This window comes from Chaetodon auriga, chromosome 21, assembly GCF_051107435.1.
Source record: "Chaetodon auriga isolate fChaAug3 chromosome 21, fChaAug3.hap1, whole genome shotgun sequence".
NCBI lineage: Eukaryota > Metazoa > Chordata > Actinopteri > Chaetodontiformes > Chaetodontidae > Chaetodon > Chaetodon auriga.
In genome coordinates this window covers 18826473-18850391 of record NC_135094.1, presented here as the reverse complement: position 1 = coordinate 18850391, position 23919 = coordinate 18826473, and positions in this window count along the sequence as shown.

The following is a 23919-nucleotide window of genomic DNA, read 5'->3' as shown; positions in this document are numbered from 1 at the left end:
ATTCGTTGTCTTTCTGTGAGTTTATTCTGATGCCTGCAGATGGACTCCCTTCTTGCTGTCTCGAGTGTGAGATGACAAGAAAGAGCCCGGAGCAGGAGAAGTTAATAGATTATACACAATATATTATCTTTGTAGACAGGATGACTTTGTTCTATCATCATAACAATGTCAGCACAATAGGCACGTATTAATGTGTTGTACAATCAGGACACAAGGTTCACTTAATCAGTGCATAATAACATACTGTATGTGGTTACATGGCCAGCAGATTATGACACACGCACACACCTAATCATATGACATGGTTGTTCATTTGGCTTTAAGACAGTGAATACTTATGATTGAATATAAGAGAAGATGAATAATAAGAATTCCCATTACAAGACCCAACTGAGATCCTTGTCACTGGTGCAAAAGCTGAGAGAGAGAAAGTGTCTGAACACCTAAATCTACTTACACTAAACACCAAGGAACAGGTCAAAAACCTTGGTGTTATCGTTGACTCAGACCTAAATTTTGAACATCACATTAGCAACACGATGTGAATGTGTCATTCTATCATTTAAGGAATATTGCCAGAATTAGACCGTTTTTCTCCGCGTAAAAATGAATACATGCTTTTATCTTCAGCAGGCGGGATTAGTGTAACACTCCTCTGTCTGATGTGTTTAAGAAACCCATTGGTCAGTTACAGCTCGTATGGCAGCACCTGTTGTGAAGAAAACCAGACAGAGAGCCTACATTACTCCAGTCTTAAAATCTTTACATTGGTTATCTGTCTGTTACAGAATTCATTTTAAAATGTTTGTATTAGCTTTTAAATCACTGAATGGCTTTGCCCCCTCTTATCTGTCCACCATGGTTAAAGCATAAGTGCGTGCCAGGTCGCTTAGATCCTCTGACTCAAACCTCTTGATTCCTGAGGCCAGAGCTAAAAGGTACAGAGAGGCAGCCTTTGTTAATTATGCTCCACAACTCTGGAGCATCCTCCCTGAAGGTATTAGGAGTTCTAAATCTGTTGATGCCTTTAAATGAAATCTTAAGACACATCTTTTTAACATTGCTTTTTCCTGAAGTGTCTTTTCTTTTTACCTAACTAGTGTTTTATTTTGTCTTATCCAGTTGTTTTAATTCTACTTTGTTATTTTATTTTTTGATTTTTTTCCCCCTTGTTTTGATTGTTTCACATATTAATATGATTTGCTTTTATGTTAAGCACTTTGTGTTGCATTTTGAACATGAATTGTGATATATAAATAAGGTTTATTATAATTATAATTATTATTACAAAATTCAAAATTCATCCAATAAGCCACCAGGGGCACTTCAGGGACCATTTCAGCTGTGGCCTCTGCCCCTGGGTCTGCTGTGAATCAATTGCATTATAATCAGACCGAGGAAAATATCTGGTGCCATCTTTGATTTATGCCTCGTCCACATATACACAGGTATTTTTCAAAGCGTAGCTTTTCCTATGCATTTTGGCCTTTTGTCCACACACAAAAGTAGTTGGAAACTCTTTGCAGGGTGAAGATATTCAGAATCTCAGTTTGCATTTTTGATATGTAGACAGAGAAAAGAGAGTTTTTGGTTTGTTATCTCTGCCACTGCAATTTTGTGCAGTGGCAGATTTGGACAAAATAGTGTTGGTTATTTTTATACTTACATTCATCAGAATGTGCTATGGAGATCACAGAATGTTTCTTGCAGGAGGTCAACTGTTTTTTTTTTTTTTTGTTGTTGTTGTTTTGTTTTGTTTTCAGGCTTCTGATTGGCTTATATGGTTTGGGGAATCGGGTTCGTTTGCTGCCTGTTTGTTTTGGATGCTCTTGACAGTGCTTTAATGCATTTTCATGTGGGTCAAGATTTATTCATTTTTTAATGGTGCTTTGGTGGATGAGATTTTAATGTAGTTTTCCTTGCCTTTCATCGGTTGAGTTTGTATTTCCAAAATTCTTCATGTCATGAATTTATTTTAGGGAGGTAATTGAGGTAGTTTTTCCCAATTTGCCAAACATCCAATGTGCTATGCTTTAAGTGGTGAATGGTAAACCAGTTTTCTTCTACACATGATGGTGGCCGTTAAAAATAGTTGCTTCCTGTCTGGTGGTGAATTGTAGGCCTACAAACCTTTTCAGCCACATCCAGGGCAGATACCAGTCGTTAGAATCATCAGACTCACCATAAACCTCTGGTTCTGATAATCAACATGTACACAAACACTGTGCCAGATGCTCCTTTTGCACCTTGTGTGGTTAAACCAGAAAACATCCTGAAAAGAGTAGTTTCTGACTCTCTCTCCCACTGACAAAACTATGCCTGGACAGAGAAGAACTAGTAGCCTACGGAGTGTAACAAACAAGTGAATCCTGCTGTCTGTGAGATTGGCTGAACAACAAATTGCTTCATGTGGAGGTCAGCACTGCTGGACTCTAGCGTGGAAGGTAGTACTAGAGACAGAAAGACAGACTGGTCTTATAACACATCTGAATAACTGCAACTAAAAGCAGGTAACAGGCCTGAGACTAATATAAAGTTCATGCAGAGGCTGTACTGGAAACAGCTAAGCAGTGGTTTAAAGACTCATGAGGCTGGACAAACTGACTAGCTATATATCAAGCATGGTGGTTAAACAGATGCAGTTATTCAGGACATGAGAATATATCAAATGACTTTATTTATGGCACACATTTGCCAAATTAGATATCCTCTCTCAGTCTGGTGCCATTGTGAAGCAAGCGGTATCATCTGTCACTGATCGATCTCAGGGTCACTGACTGGAGGACAAAGGGAAAAAGCGTCACAAATAACAAGCTGAGACAGAAACTGAGAATGTCCAAAACCACAAGCTAAACACACCCGGATAATGAGATGACAAGCAGCAGCTGTGAAGGTGAACACTGGATTCTACCTGAGGAACCTATTTAGTTGCTCAGCTTGATGAACATGAATGACTTATGGGTATAAGCATTAAGCAAGACTTGGAAAGTGCAAACAAAGACTGAGGCAGAGGAGGAAGAAGCAGAGGCAGGTGTAATATGACCTGGCTCTGAAAGCGACCATGACTACATTCACCTTGCAGTTGTATATGAGTTTCAACCATGAAGGAGAGAACCCTTTTTTCATTTGCAAACTCTAAGGTCCAGTAATTGATCTAATCCTCCTCAGTTATGACATCCATCATCTCTCTCTAAAAAATATCAAAAGAGTGTGAATCAATACCTGGAGGGCATATTGGCCTTATGCCACATATGGGATCTAGATGTGGGACAAATAATCCATATGGAGATTACAATACATCCTCTTGGGATAGCAGAGGATTATTCCTTTGCTCTAGAAATGTACAGTAAATTGAATTAATACAGTCCCTTTTCTCATTAGTTACACAGATCCAACAAGACCTCCTACCTTTACAACAATCCATTTGAGGTGGATTGTTTTTGTTTTTTTTGCCTCAGACAACCACTCTAACACCCGTACAGATGTTAACTGTAAGATATCAAGCAATGGACACAAACCATGTGTGTGGGAGTGCTTCACTGTGTTTGTGGTCATCTCAGTCTCTGACTGAGCACAGAAATCAATTGAAACTCCAGCTCTGTCTGTCTTGTCTGCCCTCCCCTTTTATCTTGTCTCTGTTTATGGAGCAGATTCATAAGGCCCAGGAAAACCACAAATTGTTGCTTAAGTTGAAACATTTTGAACTTGTATGTTCAATATATGTGTTTTCACACCAATTCATGCTGTCCTGGGCAAATTCTTGTGTAATTGCAAATTTTAATTTGCATGTTGAGATCACTTGAACACTTATTAATACCAGGTGTAAATGCAAATGCCCATGAGTTGGATGACATTATCCAGAAAATGTATCCAGATAAATCACATGTTAACACCAGGTGCAAACAGGCCTTCGTTTAAGGACTGATTATGATCAGCCAACTATAACTATTTGTGTCAGAGTGAGGGAAATATCACGATTCATGATTAAATTAAACCAACCTTGGCAGTTGTAGGAAGCAGGATGCAAATCATGGGCTCTGATGTTGAAGTCACAGGTTTTTATGCCCAACCATCCGACCTGATCTCTTCAAAAGGACTTTTTGTGGGGTATAACAACTTCATTGAAGCTTTGCAGACTGAGGAAAACTTAGCAGTCATACAATAACATAATATAGCGTTTTCCTTGCAATGAATGGTGTATAGCAGAATTATCTATATTGTGACACCAGTGGTAATCTGCAACTTACCCTGCCAGCCACCCTGCCCATTTCCACCATGGGAACATTTCCAAGAAATCAGGAACTATACTTGCACTTGACCATACACAGTTTAGTTTCTTTGCCACAGTTTTTAATGCCAAAAAGAAGTCTGCACTTTAGTACTTCTGATGGCCAGGAGCTACCTTGGCAGACTTTGCTGTACTCAACACTACTCATTGCTCAAATACAGGCCCAGCCCCTGATACAACTTGTGTTCAACTTCATATATACAGGAACAGGAAGTACTAGGTGCTCCACGAATAAATATGTCATATTTACCATAAAACAGGTTCTGTGGAGGTTTCAGTCTCTTCTCTCACTTTTCCACCTCTTCTTTGCATACTTTCATTAAATCCATTCAAACATCAGAATTATGTTTGTAAATACAAAGACAGACACAAATTATTCCCTGTTGTTGTTTTCTCATGTGTGAAATTGCATTTCAAACACTGCAGATGTTTTTTAATCTGTTATCGGAGAAATTTTCTAATCTCCATGGTTATTCAGTTGCAATGAAAAGCCAGGAACAACAGGAATATGCAAAAGGGACTTTTAATATTTGGTCAAAATGTGACAGTTAATCTGTTAACTCCATCCCTTGTGCGTAGATCCAGACATGTAAAAATGTGAAGACAGTGGCAGGCTCAGACCATCTGAGGGACAAGGGCAAAATGGAAAAGAAAGGGCACCAGCTGCATGTGATTGGGCACCAACGTGCAGAAAATAGTGAGTATAACTGCTACACCATTGTTAAAAAAATAAAATAAAAAATAGGGAACTATTAACTATTAAACAATTTAAAGCCATGTAGAGGCTGCCTAAATGGCACTGCATTGAATCATGAACCACCTTCACAGGAACCACATGTTAAAAGATCCAATGTCATAATTTCTTGCTCATTGGACCACAGCAGAAGGCACTTTATCATATGCTATCTACTATAGGAGAGCATTTTTGCTGTGTGTTTTTCGATCATATATGCTCACTGAATTGGAGATAAATTCAGACTGACTTTTTTTTTATTTTCTAAAATACTCATTATTTTATTACATAGAGACAAAGCTAAATAAATGTATGTCAGATGAACTACTGTACAACAAATGTCAGGAAGGGGAAGGAATAATGGTAACACACAGCAGTGTTGTCCTTTGTTCAGAGCTAAAAGACATGTGCACTGATGTTTCGTCGGCCACCTCTGAGATCCTAAGTATTGATATTCTCCCACAGCCGTTTCTCATTATCCTGGGAGTGTCACAGAATCAATTAAGGCTTCAAAGAGCTAAAGGACAGCTTTTATCTTACGCTCACATTACTGAGAGGAAATGAATACAAGAAGAGAGTGGCTATGATGAAGTTATTGCTTCTTGATTTGACAAACATTCTTGAGTAGACCTTTAAGATTGCCTTTGAACAGCAGACCTGTATAAGTCACTATCCAGCAACATCCTACCTGTCACCCACAAAATACAAATCAGTCCATCTATCCATCTTACCCTGCGTATCCAGGTCTAAAGTAGACCAGGCAAGCTATCCCAGATTTCCCACTAGTCACATCTTCCAACCCCTCCTGGAGAATTTCAATGCATTTCCAGGCCAGATATGTTCTTTCACTGTGCTGTGGGACATTCCTAGTTGAATGTGCCAAGAAAGTGCCCAGAAGGAAGAATCCTTACCGATGCCTGCAGCTAGCCAACTGTATCCTTTACTCAGAGCTTCTTTAAGACAACCAAGATTCTCACCCTGCTCCTAAGCTTGATTTTAAACTGGTATGTTAGTTCAGTTAGTTGTTTCCTTGATTGATCCATGATCAGGGGATTTATTCAGTAGTAGTTTACCTTTTGAGGTCATGCTCTATGTTATTACCCTTGTTTCAGGTAGTCTTGGACTAGTTGTTTAGTCTGTGCCAGAGTTCAACATCTTTCACACCAGCCTAAACAAAAAAGAGTTTGAACGTAACCGAACTTGTTAGTTGTGAGAGCAACTTGGATCTCATTCTTTCGGTTGCTATACCCAAAACACATTGTTTGAAGATTTGGACTGGTAAATCATGAACTGAGCAATCAGGCTTTGCCACCTTATTACCATAGCAGTCCAGTACAACAGCATTACTGCTGACACTGCAGCAATACATATGTTAATCTCATACTCCATCTGACTCTCACTTGTGAACAAGCCCTCAAGATACACCTTGTCTCGGGGCAACGACTTGCTCACGACCCAAAGAATGCAGTCCACCATTTAATGCTAGAATAGAACAGCTTGATTTGGAGATGTTGATTCTCATCCCAACTGCATCACAGTCAGCTGCAAAACACCCCAGTGCACACTGGAGGTCACTCAGATGTTTGAATAATTTAGAGAAAAACAGACAATTGATTTATCACCTAGAATATCGGCAAGGAAAGGGGTTTTAAAGGGGGTGGCAGTAGCTGTGTTTTTTGTGTACTGGTTGGACAAGAAAATAAATACATTGTGTTTAGAAAGTATGTCAATTTTAAATTATTCATGAAAACAATCTAAATGATGATTGCAAGTACAACAGGCTGGAAAGCACGAAGTCTGACTGAGAAGAAACCCATTGCTCTCATCTTAACCACTTCACTGCTCTTAGGTGGGAAGCATTTAATTCCAAATGCTTCCCAGTTCCCAACTGTCTTGAAAGCGCCTCGGTGATGGATGCTAGAGAAGTGAAGGAAAGGCAACAGTGAAGGATAACACTAAGGTGTGAGTAATTAATTGAACAGAAAGGAAAAGCAAAAAGCCTGTATGGAGAAGTGCCAATAAAATGGCATTAGACCCTTTTGAATATCGTCATGTCTGTGTGTTAAAAGAAAGTAATGGTGTATGTCTGCAGAACATCTCATTTTTAGATAGCAGCACTCAGCAGATGCTGAGGGGAAACACTAATCATTTCCACTGTTGCTATGCGACTATTGTAAACGTGTTTTGCAAAATTTGAAGTGCTTTGAATAGCAGGCCTACTGAATCCTAAACCACTGGCCAATTCCCTTAGCTGTTGGGAAATTACAGTGAAGAAGTTATTTCATATATGCTACCAACAATTAAGCACTTTATGTTTATGTTATGTCATGGTTTTTGCAGGGATCATACATGTAAAAAAAATAAATAAATAAAATAGAAGGCTAAAACATGAAAAGAGAAAAACAAAACCAAGAAGGACAAAGTGAAAAACAAAGAAGGAAAGACACCAGATAAGAAAGAGAGGCTGGTTAATGCGTGACCCCACTGACCTTGGTGGTTCCAGTGGGTAAGGATTGATGCCTTTTCACAGCTTTCTCTCCCATTAGTGCGGTAATAAGAAAAAGACCATCACCTGTGTCACCTGAGGGCTGTTGCTGCCTCCACATCCATCATCCCACAACAAAAGGTGACCTGTTATCCAGGTAGCCATCTCTAATAATGCTGTCTGCTCTGAGGCTGTTGCACAGAGTACCATGGCAACAGTTTTAATTTCTACTCACTAATTGGCAAATGTTTACGTACTCTACAAATCAAGGAGAACCCAGCCCACATCTTTACTGGCAAGGCTAGAGACAAACTGGTGGAGTGGTAACTGTAGCAGCTAGAGATACTTTTCGCAGGTGTTGGTGGAGATCAAAACAAAGCTAAAAGAAAAGTGAATAAACATCAACTGAGCACAAGCCTAATTTCAAATGAATGCTAGAATTGCCCTATTTCTGCTTAATGTTTAAATAGGTATTTGCTTGCACATTTGCTGTAAGGTCTTCAGCTGCAGAGTGGCTGTGGATCAGAGTGGTCATCCACTTATCAGAAAGTCGGTGGTTCGATCCCTGGCCCTATGCTGTGCCATCGGTGTGTGAGTGTGTTTGTGAATGGGCCGCCGTACAAATGTGGTTGTGAACGGGTGAATGCAGACTTGTGTTGTAAAAGTGCTTTGAGTGGTCGTCAGACTAGGAAAGTGCAATATAAATACAGGCCATTTGCGCCTGTTGCGCCAGTTATAAGCTGTGCAAACTAAAGCACAATCAGTATCACTTAGTTTTCAGACTAATTTTCTTTTTTTTTTCTTTTTTTGTTGTTAGTTGTTGTATCGCAGAAACAATGTGCTGAGAGGGGACAGGGGTTCTCTGAGACTGCACAGGCGCAGGTCCCACATTTTTCCTGTTTAGGACTGCCCCTCTGTCTAGATACACTGAACTTATCAATGATGGCTCAACATGCCACACGGCACTATGATCCACAATAATCCACTCTTCTACTATATGTAAATCTGCAAGCACAACCACTATATAATAATGCTACTAATAAACTTTATTTGTATAGCACCTTTCATACAGGAATTGCAGCTCAGAGTGCTCCACAAGAAAGAAATTACATGCACCAAGTGAGTGCTTCACGAATGGACATAAAAACAGATAACTAATGAATGTTAAATAAAAGGGAGACTTTTTTTGCCACAGTAGTTGTATGATATGTTTTTCACGTTTCCATGGCCACAGTTTCCATTTGTAGCAATGTTACAATTCCCATGAAACCACTGTCCCTGAATGCCGCATAAACAACTACATGTGCCAACTACTGCAGAGGACTATTGGTACCCATGAATGTGGATTGTGATATCGAGTCACAGTATTTCTACAATTGACCATGTTTTGTCACTATTCAACTTTACAGTCATCTAGGATTTTAACATGTGTGGCATTTACTCCATCTGGTAATGTAAATCAAACAAAATATCACCCTGAATCGGATCTGCTCCAAAACTGAACAGGGTCTTCCTTGGTCCATGCTACACGTTTCTATCGAGTTTCATGAAAAGTGGGCCAGCAGTTTTTCTGTGATTCTGCAGACAAACAAACCAAACTGAAAACATAACCCTTCTGTGCAGGTCATTATGTTAATTACTCCCAGCACATGCGCTCCAGGGAAGAAGTCTTTTCAACTTTCAGAAGTACAAACAGTGATCTCCTGCTGTCACTTGAGGCCACTACTGGGTTTGCTGAAATTTCCTTTTTATCTCGTTTGTTTTTCTGTCCTGCCACTGTCCACTGCCTCAGGCTTGTGTACATTGTGCCTCCACAGCACCAATGTCACACTGAGGAAACATACATGTCAATCAGTAGCATACAGAGTGCACCTGAACAAGAACAGGCAGATTGATTCTTTTTCCTTTTAGACAATGTTTTTTATTTACTTCCTTTATGGGGTCAGCCTCTTATCAAAGAAATACGTGTCATTATACGTCTCCCATATCACATTGTTTCATTTCAGTCAGTGGTTTCAAACAGGATACTGGATCAGTTGGCACAATAAAGAGGTAACTGCATACAGCAGATATTAAAATGGAGCTGACAGGACAGACACAAAAGCAGCTGCAATTTGTGGAGAAAAGCAAGACAAGGAAAGAGGCTGTCGACATTCATTAGTTTCAGTCCATAAAGTGAAATTCTGGTGTGAGACCATGTATTGATTCATATATTCATATTTCTCTGTTTTTTTTTCATAAAGATAGCCAAAACAGAATATTTCCACAAACAAGTGCAGTAAAAGTAACTATGAAGTTGAAGAACAACAGTAGCAAATGACTTGTCTTGCTTCTGACAAATTTGTCAGCGTTGATGCAAGACATAGCCGAGCATGCCAAGGTCACACATTAATCATTCAAGATTGTACTGTATCAAGGAAAGAAAATCATTGTTCATTTTAATAACATTTAATTAGGAAAAACAAGGAGCGGTGATCAATTGAGTTGGTGTGAGGATTAATGTAAGCATTCACAATGAAGCATGATAATGTGCCTGTTTGAAATAGCAGTTTGACAAAAATTAATTACCCCCCCAAAAAAAGAAATGACTGAGCTTTCTCCATGGCAAATGAACAAGCATCATCAGCTGATAAAGGTCTTGAGATGCAGTTGAAATTCCAGAAAAAGCCAGGAAGTGTATGTCAAATTACAACCTTTAGATAGTTTTCAGACAACAATGGAGCTCTATGACACAGAGGAATAAGATATACCAGACTTTAGATATGCACACAGTACTTAATTAGTGGGTCCATTCATTGTTGGTTTGGGTCTACACGTGAGATTTGTTACAATAAAACAAATATAGAATATAACCAAACTTATCCTCAAAATGATTTTCAAGCTTTGTTCCTATATTTGTCATTCTTTCTTTCTTTTTTTTAACAAATCTTACATTCATAGTTGACGACCCTTTGACCAAAAGATCGCTTCTAAAATTTACGGACATCATTCGCATTATATTCACATTATTTTCTCAGGCTCCTCCAGAGCCGCAGAAGACATTATACAGCTGTTTCTGCAGGCTGAGAGGTACTAAAAACCTATGGTGCAAATGTTACACAAAAGTACATAGGTTCAGTCTGTTCTCTATATTTCAGAATATGAATTTTCTATATGACATTACTCCTCAAGTTACAGTTAGATTAAAAGCATGGGAAATATCAGAAGTGCCATCATGATTAATTGCTTAATCTTTCCCATAAGACTTAATGAAAAATCCAAATGAACTGAGCGTGTGTAAAAATAATTTTACGTTAATAATGTGTTAATGCGGTTTTAAATCGTAGTCAAGTTGTCTAAAGCAGGCTGTTCAAAAACAAATCCTTTCTCTTTTTGAAAAAGAAGAAAAGATTGCATCATGTCTGCTTCTCTGTGTTGAGGCAGACATCCAGTAATTAACATGCTAACAAGCAGAGTGAATATTTTCAAAAGAAACCAGAGAGAGATCCATTAACAGTGAAAACATGTCGACCGCTTTAAACAAATATGGAAAAGCTCCTATCCTCCAGTGTCATAAATGCATATTGGGGCTTAGACAAAGTCTCTCTGATCTTTCCCTCTGCCTCTCTTCACTTTCCCCATTCAGTGAGAGAAATGGGCTGGCAGCATTTTAAACCTTGACAAAATGGAGTCAGAGAAAACTGTCATCTTTAAACAACATCAACCTTTCTTATTTTTAAGCAAGCCCCCTTTTTCGTCATCACTTGCTACTCTTCTCTCCTGCCTCTCTACTGTCCGTCCCCCAAGGACAATTACACTTCAAGAGCAGCAGTGCAAGTGGATGGGAAGAAGCATTTGAAAAAGCAGAAACATCAAATATAAAAACACAGATTGGAGAAAAAGTAAAAGCATCAACCTTTCTTATTTTTAAGCAAGCCCCTTTTTCGTCATCCCTTGATACTCTCCTCTCCTGTCTCTCTGCTGCCCGTCCCCCAAGGACAAACACTTCCAGAGCAGCAGCGCAAGTAGAAGGGAAGACGTGTTCGGAAAAGCAGAAGCGCATGAAATATAAAAACACAGATTGGAGAAAAAGTACAAACATTATATCTTTTTTCAAAGAAAACCTGAGACAAGGATCCCTCATTAGACTAAAGGAGTAGCTCTGGTCAGAAGTGGGACTGACCAGACTGGAAAAGGAGACAGATTATTGAGAAGTAATATTAAGAATGTCATTGTTTCAACCCGTAGTTGTTAATTTCACAGCAATCCCCTTGTGAGTGCTTTCACTTTTAAAGTGCTGCTGTCACACTGCTACATTACTACCGTGCTCTGCTAGAGGCATACAATGATTGTCTGTACTGTGTTCACTCATTTAGATAAACACACGGCACAGCACCTGGAAGAGCCACAGAACAACAGTCAAATCAGTCAAATGAAACAGCTGTAAAGTACAGTTTGTCTCCTCCATGGCTTTATACAAACCTCTGTCCATTGAGCAGCCACATTGCGGTCATAGCTCCATGTCACCAACTCACACAATATTTATCATCCACCCTGACCTCCACAACATCATGAAGTGTAATGTAGGTTAAGGGGCATCGCTGTAAAATATAATGTCATGTCAGGAAAATACGAACAGAACGAAAATGCTAATGATTTTAAGACTTAGGTACTGTATGAGTAGTTGTACAATATGAATATGTATATAATCAGCATCACTCATCTCTTACCAGCTCACTTGTCACCCTCACAGCAGTGAACAGGTAAGACAAAGTGAGGGCTGGATTTATTTGTTTGGTTTATGTGTTTGAAAAGACAGGGAAATATTAGCCCAGCCAGCCCCTGAATTTTTGAAGTCACTGAAAGCTAAGATCTCAAAAACATGACAGAATTATTTTGTCACTTACCTGTATTAATTTGAATTAATCTAACCTAATTAGGTCTCTTACTGGGATGTGTGGTTATTTTCTTCCTGCTATGCACAGCATTGTCTGCAGAGGCACTCCATGCAATACATCAGGGCAGTAGCTGACACCAGTAGAATAGAAGTCATTAGTATGTGATGAGTAAGTTCAAGTATGCACATGACTTGTGTTGTCAGATTTTCGAAAGGTAAGATGAGTATAAAAAGTACACTGGGAATAGAAAAACCATTGTAAAGGTCATCTGTGCAGGCAGGTTATTATGAGCCATATTTGGGTTTATCGTTGGGTGGCTACCTCCTGTGACCTTAGTTATTATGATGGAAGCAAAGAAAGAACTCAAGTGATGTAGTATAAAGAACAAGAAAGTCTGCATATGCACGAAGGTGGGGTTGATGGATGGATCAAGCAAATACAGGACTTTCACTCAGTGTGAAACTGAAAGTCAATGTTGGTCTATTTTCACTGACATAACATACTTAAGTTACATTGCATATGTAACAATGACATACTTATTTTAACCCATGATCTTTTCATAAACCTAACAAAATAGTTTTGGTGATGAAACCAAAGCAAATTGCAACAGTTTCACCATGTGAGGACAAAGCCTGGTGTGGCAAAGCTTCGGTATGCCTGTTGCTTTTTTTTCTCCAATGGTGATATGTGTTGTTTTTGGAGTCAATGTCAATCAATCTATTCAGCAGTTTACGTAAAAGAGTCAATTTTGTAGATAATAGCAGTAACCTACACTTGAGTAAAGTTGTAGTTCATAACTTTTTACCATCCCTGTAAAATTTACCTAAAATACCAACCCAAGGCATACCCAAAGGGAAATGGAAGCTGTTCTTGAACCATTTGGAGTACATACATGGTTTTGGTCTCGTGAAAATCACTGTAAGTACTACTGACACTGAGTAATACAAGTAGAAAGTTTTTACTCCCAATTGAATATTCTATTGCAAATAGATATTATATTTGGGCCATCTATATTCATATATTGTCTCTCTATACTCATATCAAGGCTGTACATGTTTATACCAATGGCATTTGCATGTGTGCACGCTTGTAACAGAGGAAATGTGAAAGATTTGCAAATTTGGAATGATGAAAGAGCTTTCTGTGGATTATTATTGTGTTTTGGACTGAATATTTTACTGGACAGGTTTGACTGGACCTTTGCCAATTTAACAAGACCGTTTTTGATGGAGTATTATTGATAGGTGGATTACTATGAGACTTCATCAGTGAGTCGCCTCATTTTTAAAATTGTTTGTTGTTGTTGATTGCCCTTGCTTTTGTGATTTTTATCTGCAAATGGTTTACATCGATTGATTCACGAGAGTCTTAGCTTTTCAATAATGTATGGCATGAGTACAAACTTAAATGTAGCTTTTATGTCAATAGACGGGCAGACCATTTAACACTCCTACAGCCCATCCACAGGCTGCAGTGTTAACTGTAACATGCAGAGATTTATGTTTGGTAGTAAACTGTGTAACATATGGCTAAATTGGGAATGTTTATAGCAACCTAGGTTAGTAGTGTGACAATGTTAAGCAGGCTAGAGACTAATGGTGACATGGAGCGATTATGCTAATGCTAATCATTGCTAGACCTAGCATTGTCTGTGCTATCCCTTTAAAGGCAATAGGTGAAAGAAGTGTTTCACCATGACATTTTCAAAATAAGAGTTCACAAAATATATACTGTTGCTGCTTTGACTGTCATTTCTGTGAGTGCACTGGGAAAAAGTTTTACAGTGACTGATGCTTTTGGTGTAGAATACTGTTTAGCTAGATGATTCATATGGGTTTGAAAGTGGGAATAAGACAAGACAATTTCACACATATTAGAGCATTGGTAAATACTTACCTTATACTTACCTGTTGTTTTCATGTAAACAAAGGTTGTTGTCCTGTCTACACCTGAAAGGACAGTCACTCTACAGCTACCCCATGACTTGACCTGCCACTCACCTGCATTCCCTGTAAAAGAAATTTCATTTATAGCCAAGGTAAGTCAGATTAGTGTTGTGCGTTTATGTTGTTTTGTTGAGTTGCCAGTGGCACTAAATTTATATTATTGTTAGTTGTATTTGGTTATAGTGCAAAAGAATAAATAAATAGTAAATAGTAAGTTGAAAGTACAGTAACTAGTAGAGGGAGTCGTCAGTATGTTATGAGTGAGTTCAAATATGCACACGACAGAGTGCTTCTGATCTGAGCTGTATTTTCATGTTTTCAACAGAAATTAAAAGTGTTGCACCAGAGTGAGCATCACATCATTCTTGTCTCTGTAATAATGACAACATTCCTACTTTGTATGTAATTTTGAGATGCAAGAAAACATCTAACTATGTATATGTATAATATGTTTTGATGTATGGGTGTTCAACATATGCTCACTGGAGCGGTATCTTTCACTTAACCTGCATAATTAATATATCTATAGAATGTATTCTGTTACTTTTCTCCCAGTAAAAATCCATTAGCATTATGACTCACTTGCCTGTTTGTCTCTCCCTCCTACCAGCGAGCAGTCTGTTTTGGGTGTTGTTTCACATCAGCAGTTTTTCTGCTAATGAGCTGCCACTCTGATTGGCAGCTGGACTGGAGGCCCAGCCAGGAGGCCACTGAGTGAAGACACTGGGTTAGGTTAGAGCTGATTGGTCGAGTCCAGACAAATCCAGTGTCTGCACTAACACCAAAACAAATTCTGAATGAAATAAACAAGAGGGTTGTATTTGTAGTTGTTAGTTGGTGACTGCTGAATGTGAGGTAGAATTGTGTGACAGATGTGTTACATTACACATCTTATTATATGCATTTAGTATTTATGTATTTTTTCTGTTTTCATTAGAAATACTGTCAACATATTACAAATTACAGGAGAAGACTGGCATTTAAACATCATTGTGCTTAATCTCTGAGTAGTTTTGGCTTGAACAGACTGTATGTGGCAGAAGCATCTGTTGGCTTCACTGGGCTGTGACTGACAGAAGACAGGTCCTATCACACCTTCAGACGTCATTAAATATTGGTCTATCAGTGAATCAATTAAGCCATAAATAAAACACCTGTTTCTGCCTCATTTCCAAACCTATAAACATCTAGTCTGGTTTTAGAATTTTGACTATTCACAGTGAAAGATGGAGTTTCCTGCTGCTGATAGTATACCTCAAGTTTAGTTGACAAAGCTGAACCCTTCATAGCTTAAGTCACCAGCAGGACACAAACTGCAAGATGAATGTGATGTACTTGATGGATTTAATCGAAGTATGCATGAGCTAAGACCCTAAAATATACCTTACGTGTGTTTGTTTTTTAACATGGGAAGTTGCATTATAGGTAAACTAAAGCTGGTTAAACTCATGAGAACAGTGTTGCTCAATATATAGAAAATGGACCTTGTAAAAGATGATGAATGATTTTCGGTTTCTTACATTACCACCCTTAGAACCACAAAAACCTGCAGATGACAAAAGTAACTTCTACCCCATTTACACTCAGATACTTCATGCATCTCGAACAGATCAAACAGTTTCCAACATCAAACAAGACAAACTCTTAGATCTGGTACATCTCCATGATGTTTTGTTCCATCCTCCATCGCGGCTGCAACCCCACTGGGCACGTTTCAGAAGCAGAGCGTTTTGCCTGCCTGATGTTGTTGACTTGTTCGATTTTGCTGATTTGGTCATGTTCCCTTCATATTTGTGCTCTGACCATGGGTAAGTAGAGTGTGCACAGGGCGTTTTATTTTGAAAACATGCACCGTTCCTGTATCCACCATTAACACTGTTGGCAATGTCATGAGTTTTTGAATTATTTGCTTCGAAACCAATGGTTCTGGCATATTAGGATTTTGATCTGATGATGGTACTAGAGGAAAAGTCAGGGGATCACCAAAGTGCTTACATTTCTTTCTGTGTGGAACTAAAATGTACAAATTTCAATCAATCAATCAATTTTATGTTTATGAGACATTTCACTCATAACCACAAACGTCAACCTGACGGTGGACCAAAGGGAAAGTCAAGATTACCAAAGTCAGTCGGACTCACCCTCTAGTGACCATGAATATATGGCATTTCATGATAAGTCCAATAGTTGTTAGAAATGTCATTAGCTATTTAATTCGAGACCAAAGTGGTGGGCTGACAAACAGACCAACCTTGCCATCCCTACAGTCGTGGGCAAAAAGCCAGAATTGGAGAAGGCAGTAACTAAGGGTCTTCCATGAAAATGGGATTTTGAACTGAAATCAGAAGCTTTGCCAAGTCCAACACAAAAGGTCATTGAGGTCAAAAGGGTGTAAAATCCTGTTGCAGTCTTCATCTAATTCCTGATCAGTGCAGTCACTGAATAATGTCTGGGTAAAAGAACAGTCATCTGTATGGGTTTTGTGACTTTGTGAACACATATCTGCAATAAAACATTTTCAACTCAGAGATGAATTTATTTTCCGGACTTTAGACACAATTTTTGGTCCCCCTGCAAGTAACTCAGTTTGTTTAAGTTTATGAAATGTTGTTAGCTACTTAACAAAATGCTAAAATGCACCAGTCGGTCCTCTTTTGCCATTTTAAGTTGCTACCAAACAGCTTTGGTTACATTTCCACTACCCTCTGGACTGATCTGCCTGTAGCCCTGTTGTAAACCAAGATGCTTTGCAATAAGAACTGTGGCTAACAGAGATGCATATCTGTGACTAAGCATAAGCAAAAGTGTATGTCATTACATCTGGGTTTCATCCAGATTTGACACACTTGAAATCACAAGTGTATATTGGGCCTACGTGCTCTGTCTTTTTTAAAAAAAGGGTCCCAGTGTACATTACAACTATGAGCTATGTCTAAAGTCATGAATAACTAAATCATTTACATGAGCTCCTTTCTTGAGCATGGTTAACTCAACCCCATTTGACGGCACACATTGCACCGCTGCTGTTACACACTTTCATCCAATCTTTATACTGTGACAAGTGTTTTAGTGTGTGTGTGTGTGTGTGTGTGTGTGTGTGTGTGGGCCACACCAGTTAAGGTAAATGTCTTCAGCAGTTCCTGTGTCAGATCGCATAGCATGGAGCTTGGAGTGATTATGCCGCCCCTGCAGTCTTCCTAGACAGAGTCTAAATTGGATGTGGCAACAAGAATCAGAGGGAGCCATGGGAGTGGACAGATAAACTTTCCAGGGAAAAACACTGTCATGCACACAAAGCTCGCTGCATTCTCTCTCTGATGCCACGCTGGTGGCATTAAGACATCTCCACACTGACACCTTTGAACCTTGAAGAACAAAAGGTTGGAGGAAAAAGGCAAGGGCTTGATCTTTTATTTTCCATCAGAGGCATTTATAATTTGTCTTAGTCTTAAATCCCCTCTCACGCACTTCTTTCATCCTTCCATCTTCCAGCCACTGATGCCTGTGGTCCTCATTAGTAGGAATAACTTAAACAAACGCAGAGCTCAAGATTGGACCCCTGCGGGGCAACGGGCTGCTGGACTGAGAGGGTAGGCTGCCCAATGACGGAAGATACACCATGAAGATCCTTGGTAGTGTGTCCTGGAGCAAGTCACTGAATCAGTCAGTCATAGTTGAAAGGTGTAGCCCATACAGACTTCCTTGAGAAACAGAACATAGAATATGGGTGAGGATGTCAGGTGAATGGTGATGCCACTGTGAATGCAACTCTCAGGAGATGGTGCGAGATCCAAGCTGCTAGACTACTGATTTAAACAAATTTCCTCTCGGACATAAAACAGTTTTTTCTTTTTCATTTTTCCTTCTCTATTGTCCTCTTTGTTGTGCATTCAGAAACTGGAATACAATATCAAATGTCCTGTATCATGTGGAAGAACACCTCAACAGAATCTGAATCGTGAACAAGGACAACAAAGACAACATGGAAACAGGAAAAAAACAGCTTCACTCCAAACAGCAAGACACTCTGTTCAGGTTCACATTCAAACCCTGGTACAACACCATCCCTATCCTCAAAACCATCAAGCAGTACACTCATTTCTATTGAAAATAAACTTTCCAGAATCTCACTAAAGCAAACAAATCACTGCAACACTTTGTTAGCACACTCACCACCCAGCTCACCTCTGTCACTGCAGACAACAAAGCCATGAAAGAAATCATTCTGGACTTAAAAGCACACAGTATGAGAGACAATCAAGTTATGACTGGCATTCCTGAAGAAACCACAGATGACTCAGAAAAATCTGTGAAAGAATTCAACAGCTTAAAATACCTCCTAAGACCATCAATTACAGCACATTTCACCTTGTACACTGTCTGGGCTCAAAAAACACCAAAAACTACCACGTCGAAATGAAACACTGCAATCAAAAAGAGCAAGTTCCAAGTTCAACGACCAAGTATCCAAGAGAAATCATGCAGAGGCCCAAACTGCTATTACCAATCCAACAACAGATGATCGAAGAAGAAAAATCTCAGTGGACAAATTATACATAGATGGACAGTTGTACCGTGACAAGGACATAACCCCTGGGTTCCTTCTCCCCATGTTAGCACCCCCCCCCCCCCCCCCCCCCATTAGCCACACACACACACACACACACACACATCACACCAGTCTATTTCTACCTCCCCGCTCTCTCTCTCTCTCCATTCCTCAGATGACACAATAATCAAGCATTAATTACTACACCCAAGAAGGACTATTATTCATACATTATTGAACAAATGTCTCATTGTATTTTACAGTATGTGCCCTGATGAGGAACATACCCTCCTTTGCATGTTGCTTTGTTTTTTGTAATACTGTGTTTTTTGCGTTTTATGCTTGAAAGTCCTGCTATGCACACACAGATATGCATGCTGTCTCACACACTCACACATGCACAGGTACACACACACACACACACACACACACACACACACACAATTTGTAATGTTTATGACCCAATTACTGATAACCCACCCTTTTTTTCGTAAGTCTTTTTCCTCCAACTGAAACATTTCCAAAGGCCCAGTCATAATAGGAGGCAACTTTAACACTGTTATCGACCATTTCTAACAAGTGTATCTGACAGTCAACAGAAACTGTAAAATAGTTCTTGAGTGATTTTGGTCACTAAGATAGATGGCAATTGCAGCATATTCATGCATTGACTCACCAGCAACTCACTTATATCTAATATTTCAGACTCAAAGATCCACCCCATCATCTTAGTTAGTGATCATGCCCCCATAAATTTGCATGATATAGAACCAGTTTACATAAACCCAACACCAGATGATGCTTTAAACCATCTCTTCTCCAAGACCCTGAGTTTGACCATCTCATTAAACATGAGCGGGCATCCTTCCTAGAGATTAATGAGTCCCCAAAGTCTTCACCAACTCTTCTGTGTGGAAAAAGGGAACACAGTTTTAAGAGTTTACTTTTTTTATTTTCTATTCATAAAAATAGATAAAGAAAAAGAAGCCGAGCTGTAATGAAAAATCAAACAACTTGACAACACAAATGCAAATAACCCACCAAAGGCAACCCAGAAGGAACTAAGAAATTATAAATTCCAAATGAATTCCAAACAAATAAAGAAAATTTCCACCATAAAAATAAATCTGGTGAATACTGAGCAAATCAAATTAAACAATACAGAGAAAGAATTACACTGCCCACTAATAAGCACTCAGGAGAAGCCCATGCATTCACCCAAAGAGATAAATAAAATCTTCTGAGATCTCCAATCTGTACTTATCAGAGAAGGAGAGTCAAGAGAACATCTATTCACTTTTTCACGGCATTGATTTACCACAGCTTAGTAAAGAACAAACCAACATACTTGATTCACCAATAACATAGGATGAGCTCACCACGGCCCTCAATCTCATGCCCAATAACAAAGCACCAGGACTTGATGGCTTCGTTGCTGAGTTCTATAACCACTTCTGGTCTGTTCTAGTGCCGTTCTTCAAGACACTGATAACTGAAATAAAACCATTCAAGACATCTAGTGAATGTGAATGCAGCTACAGTTTCACTGCGCTTTGGCAGAGTAAACTGGTTGTTCCTCATAACCACATTGCAGAGATTTGGCTTAAGGGAATCATTTATTAATTGGGTCAAGATTCTGTCCGTCTCACCTTCAGCCACCGTTACCAGCAATGGACAAACCTCACAAAGCTTCACACTGTAGAGGTGTACTAAGCAAGGATATCCACCCATTTCACTATTTTCATTGAACTGTTGGCTGCAGCCATTTGTCAGAATGCCAACATAAAGGTAACACCCAATGCACATCAAGATTGGTCTCTATGTGGATGATATATTATTGTTTCAACAAAACCCTCATTCATCTCAACAAGAATCAGTTAATACTTATTGATGCATAGTCCAAAATTTTTAACTACTCCATTGCCTGGAATACATTGTCCATCTTACATAGTAACAGCTGAGATGCGGCAGCCCACACATCACCTATGCCGTTAAGCACCGGTCATACGGAGGTCACATTTGGCCTCCAGGCGGTCTCCGCTGTTTGGACACAACTTCACTGCTTAAAACAATAAAGATGACCTCCAGTGCTGGATGAACCTTCTACTATGCATTATTGGCAAAACGGCCACTGTTAAAATGATAATACTTCCTAAAATAAATTGTCTTTTGTCAATAAGCCACTCCAAACCACTCTTTCCTGGTTCAAAAAGACTCTAGATTAAATTGTGTCTCAATTCTACTGGAAAAATAAGACTCAAGAATCAAACTGGCAACCCTGAAAAAACCAAAAGCATAAGGAGGACTTGAAGCACCAAACCTTTACCATTACTGTCTGGCAAATCAAGTTCAATACATATTCAGATGAATCCATTCCAACCAATCAGATAACACGTGGTTAGGTATAGAACAAACAATGTGGAAAGATGTTCCATTTCTCAGTCAGTCCATCAAACGCCATCCTTGTTTATTAACAACAGCAGCATCTCTGACACTGGTGGAAATTTCACAAAATCACAAACACATCTAATTTTACTCCAATTTGGAACAAGAAACCACTTAATTTCTGCACATGGTCAGAAAAAGGCATCACACATCTGAACAACATCTTCCACAATACGCTGGTTTCATTCCCCCATTTTGTCTAGAATCATGATATTGGGAGCTTTTAATTTCTTGAATATCTGCAAATTAAAATCATTTGTTCAAACAAAATGTGACATTATGGCCACCAAACTTGATCTTCTCCCCTCAAGCTCAGCTTTGATTTTGTAGCATTTATCTGGAGTACTATAATCATAACACATATATCAGTACCAAACATTAATAATAACTTTACAAATTGTAACATATATCTCTACTGTCAGTATTTATTCTTTTCTGCCCCCCCCCCCCCCCCCATAACCTCTGCTGTGGATCAGTGGGGTGGCACATTAGATGTCTTTCTTTCATCCATCCGCCCCATTGGGAACTCACAAACACACACACACACACACACACACACACACACACACACACACACACAAACACAACAGATGACAGTTAACATAACGCTATTCTGTTATTCCCCATGAAATTCAGTTAACTGGCATGTGTATACTGTATTTACTGTTCTTGCCATCCCAGTGTTGTTTTGTCAGTGTTTTATATTTTTGTCTTAATAGATTAAAACAATGTATTTTTAGTAATAAAGGATGTCTTTTCCAATAAATTTCTGTAGGTGTTGAGCATATTGAGTAATGGCTTTGCATTCTAAGCAACTTGTGCATATCTTCCTGTACTACCCTGTCTTCTTGAAGGACCACTCTTATTCTTGCACAACTATTCTTGTCACTTTTCTTGTGGATAACGTGATGAAAGCTTTCAAGAAGAGACTGTCTGAAAAGCTGTTATCCCCATTTGTACAATTCACTGTGTCAAGACTACAGAGACTACAAAAAAGGATGAGGCAGAATGATACATCTAGGAGGACTCTATGTTCCACCTTCCAATCTTACCATTCAGAACCACTTCAAAAGTTAGGCTGGAATGAAAAATACATGCAAGCATCTCTGGGGATCTGTGCAGGAGAGTGTTATGGGTTACTGTAGGTCCCAGAGGTTTGTGGAGAACGTGGCCACCCCCTAAATCTCAATAATGTGTTGAGCAGACACAGTGTCAAGCAAGCTGACTGGCTGATCCAACACTTGTCAAGAGGCGGGCTTGAAGTCAAAAACATTCTAAAAACAGTTACACAAAAATCCCTGAATGACCCTCTTCTCCAGGCTGGAGAAGAATTTTCTAGTGTTTATGCTGTATAGCCCGCAAGCCCCCCAAGTGATTAACAGCATTTACTAGCAACAGCGTGGTGCCTCTCACTGTGCAGAACACCTCAGTGTGAGTGGAATCAGAGCTGCAGGGCCGCAAAACACTGTGGTTCACCCTGTTTCTTAAACATCCAGTGTGATTATCTATATAGATAATGCCTTTAAAAAAAAAAGAGAAAAAAAAAACAAGAAGAAGAATCCAAGATTCCGTTCATGCTGCAATTTCTCCTCTGAGAGAGGAAATATATCAGACATTAGGGCCACAAATTTCACTCAGTATATCTGATATTTTGAAAGTGTTTCATGAAACAGTGATTAGAATTCACAGAGAAGGATGACCACATTTATATTTCCTGGCTAGCAGCCAGCCATCCACGCCTTATAACATACCTTCAGACACCCATGACTGACATCAGTGGGTTGTTTTTTTACAGTCCATCCACTTAACTGATACCAGCTCAAGGTGAGGTGCTCTGTAGATGACCCTGACTACTGACTTGCCCTCCTCAACATGAGGGCTAGAGAAGAGTGAATTCCCCCTCTGGGATCAATAGAGTATCCAATCTGTCAGTCAGTTTCAGGGCAGACTTACAGACTAAAAATCCCTTTCATTGGTTCAGTGTTTAGGAGTCTACATGACTATATTTGTATTTTTTACCTCTTACCCTTTAAACTGCATCGACCAGATGGCACAAGCTATTAATTAGAGCTTCACACTATAGTTTCAAATATTAGGGATCGGTCCCATTATTAGTTAAATCTGAGCCCTCCCAGCTTTTGTTGTACCGAGACGAGGCTCACAGAGTGGTGGAGGGGTGTCAGTGGACAATGGAAAGCTCATTTACTTCTATACACTGTGTAGCTTCCCCTTGCAGAAAATGAATATGTCATTAGCCTGGTTAACCCCAGAAGTAAATTGTTTTTAATCCAGGCTGCGCTGTATGTATTATATAAAGCAGTCCTGGATCTGAGCTGGACCATTACTTTAAAGCGTGGAGTCTACTCCGCAATTAATTTGAAATGATTGTTCATAAAGAACAAAAGAAAACCTAATTTATTTTTGATTTACACGTCATATCGATTTCATGCTCGCATGACTAACCTGGCTCGATAAAAAACCTCAGTTCTTCAAAATTAATTATCCTCTCAGGGATTTGAAATGTTCTGCATTGTTCTTTTCATGTCTATGGAAATCCCAAATATGCTTTTAAAAGCTCTTTTGAGAGCAAATCAAA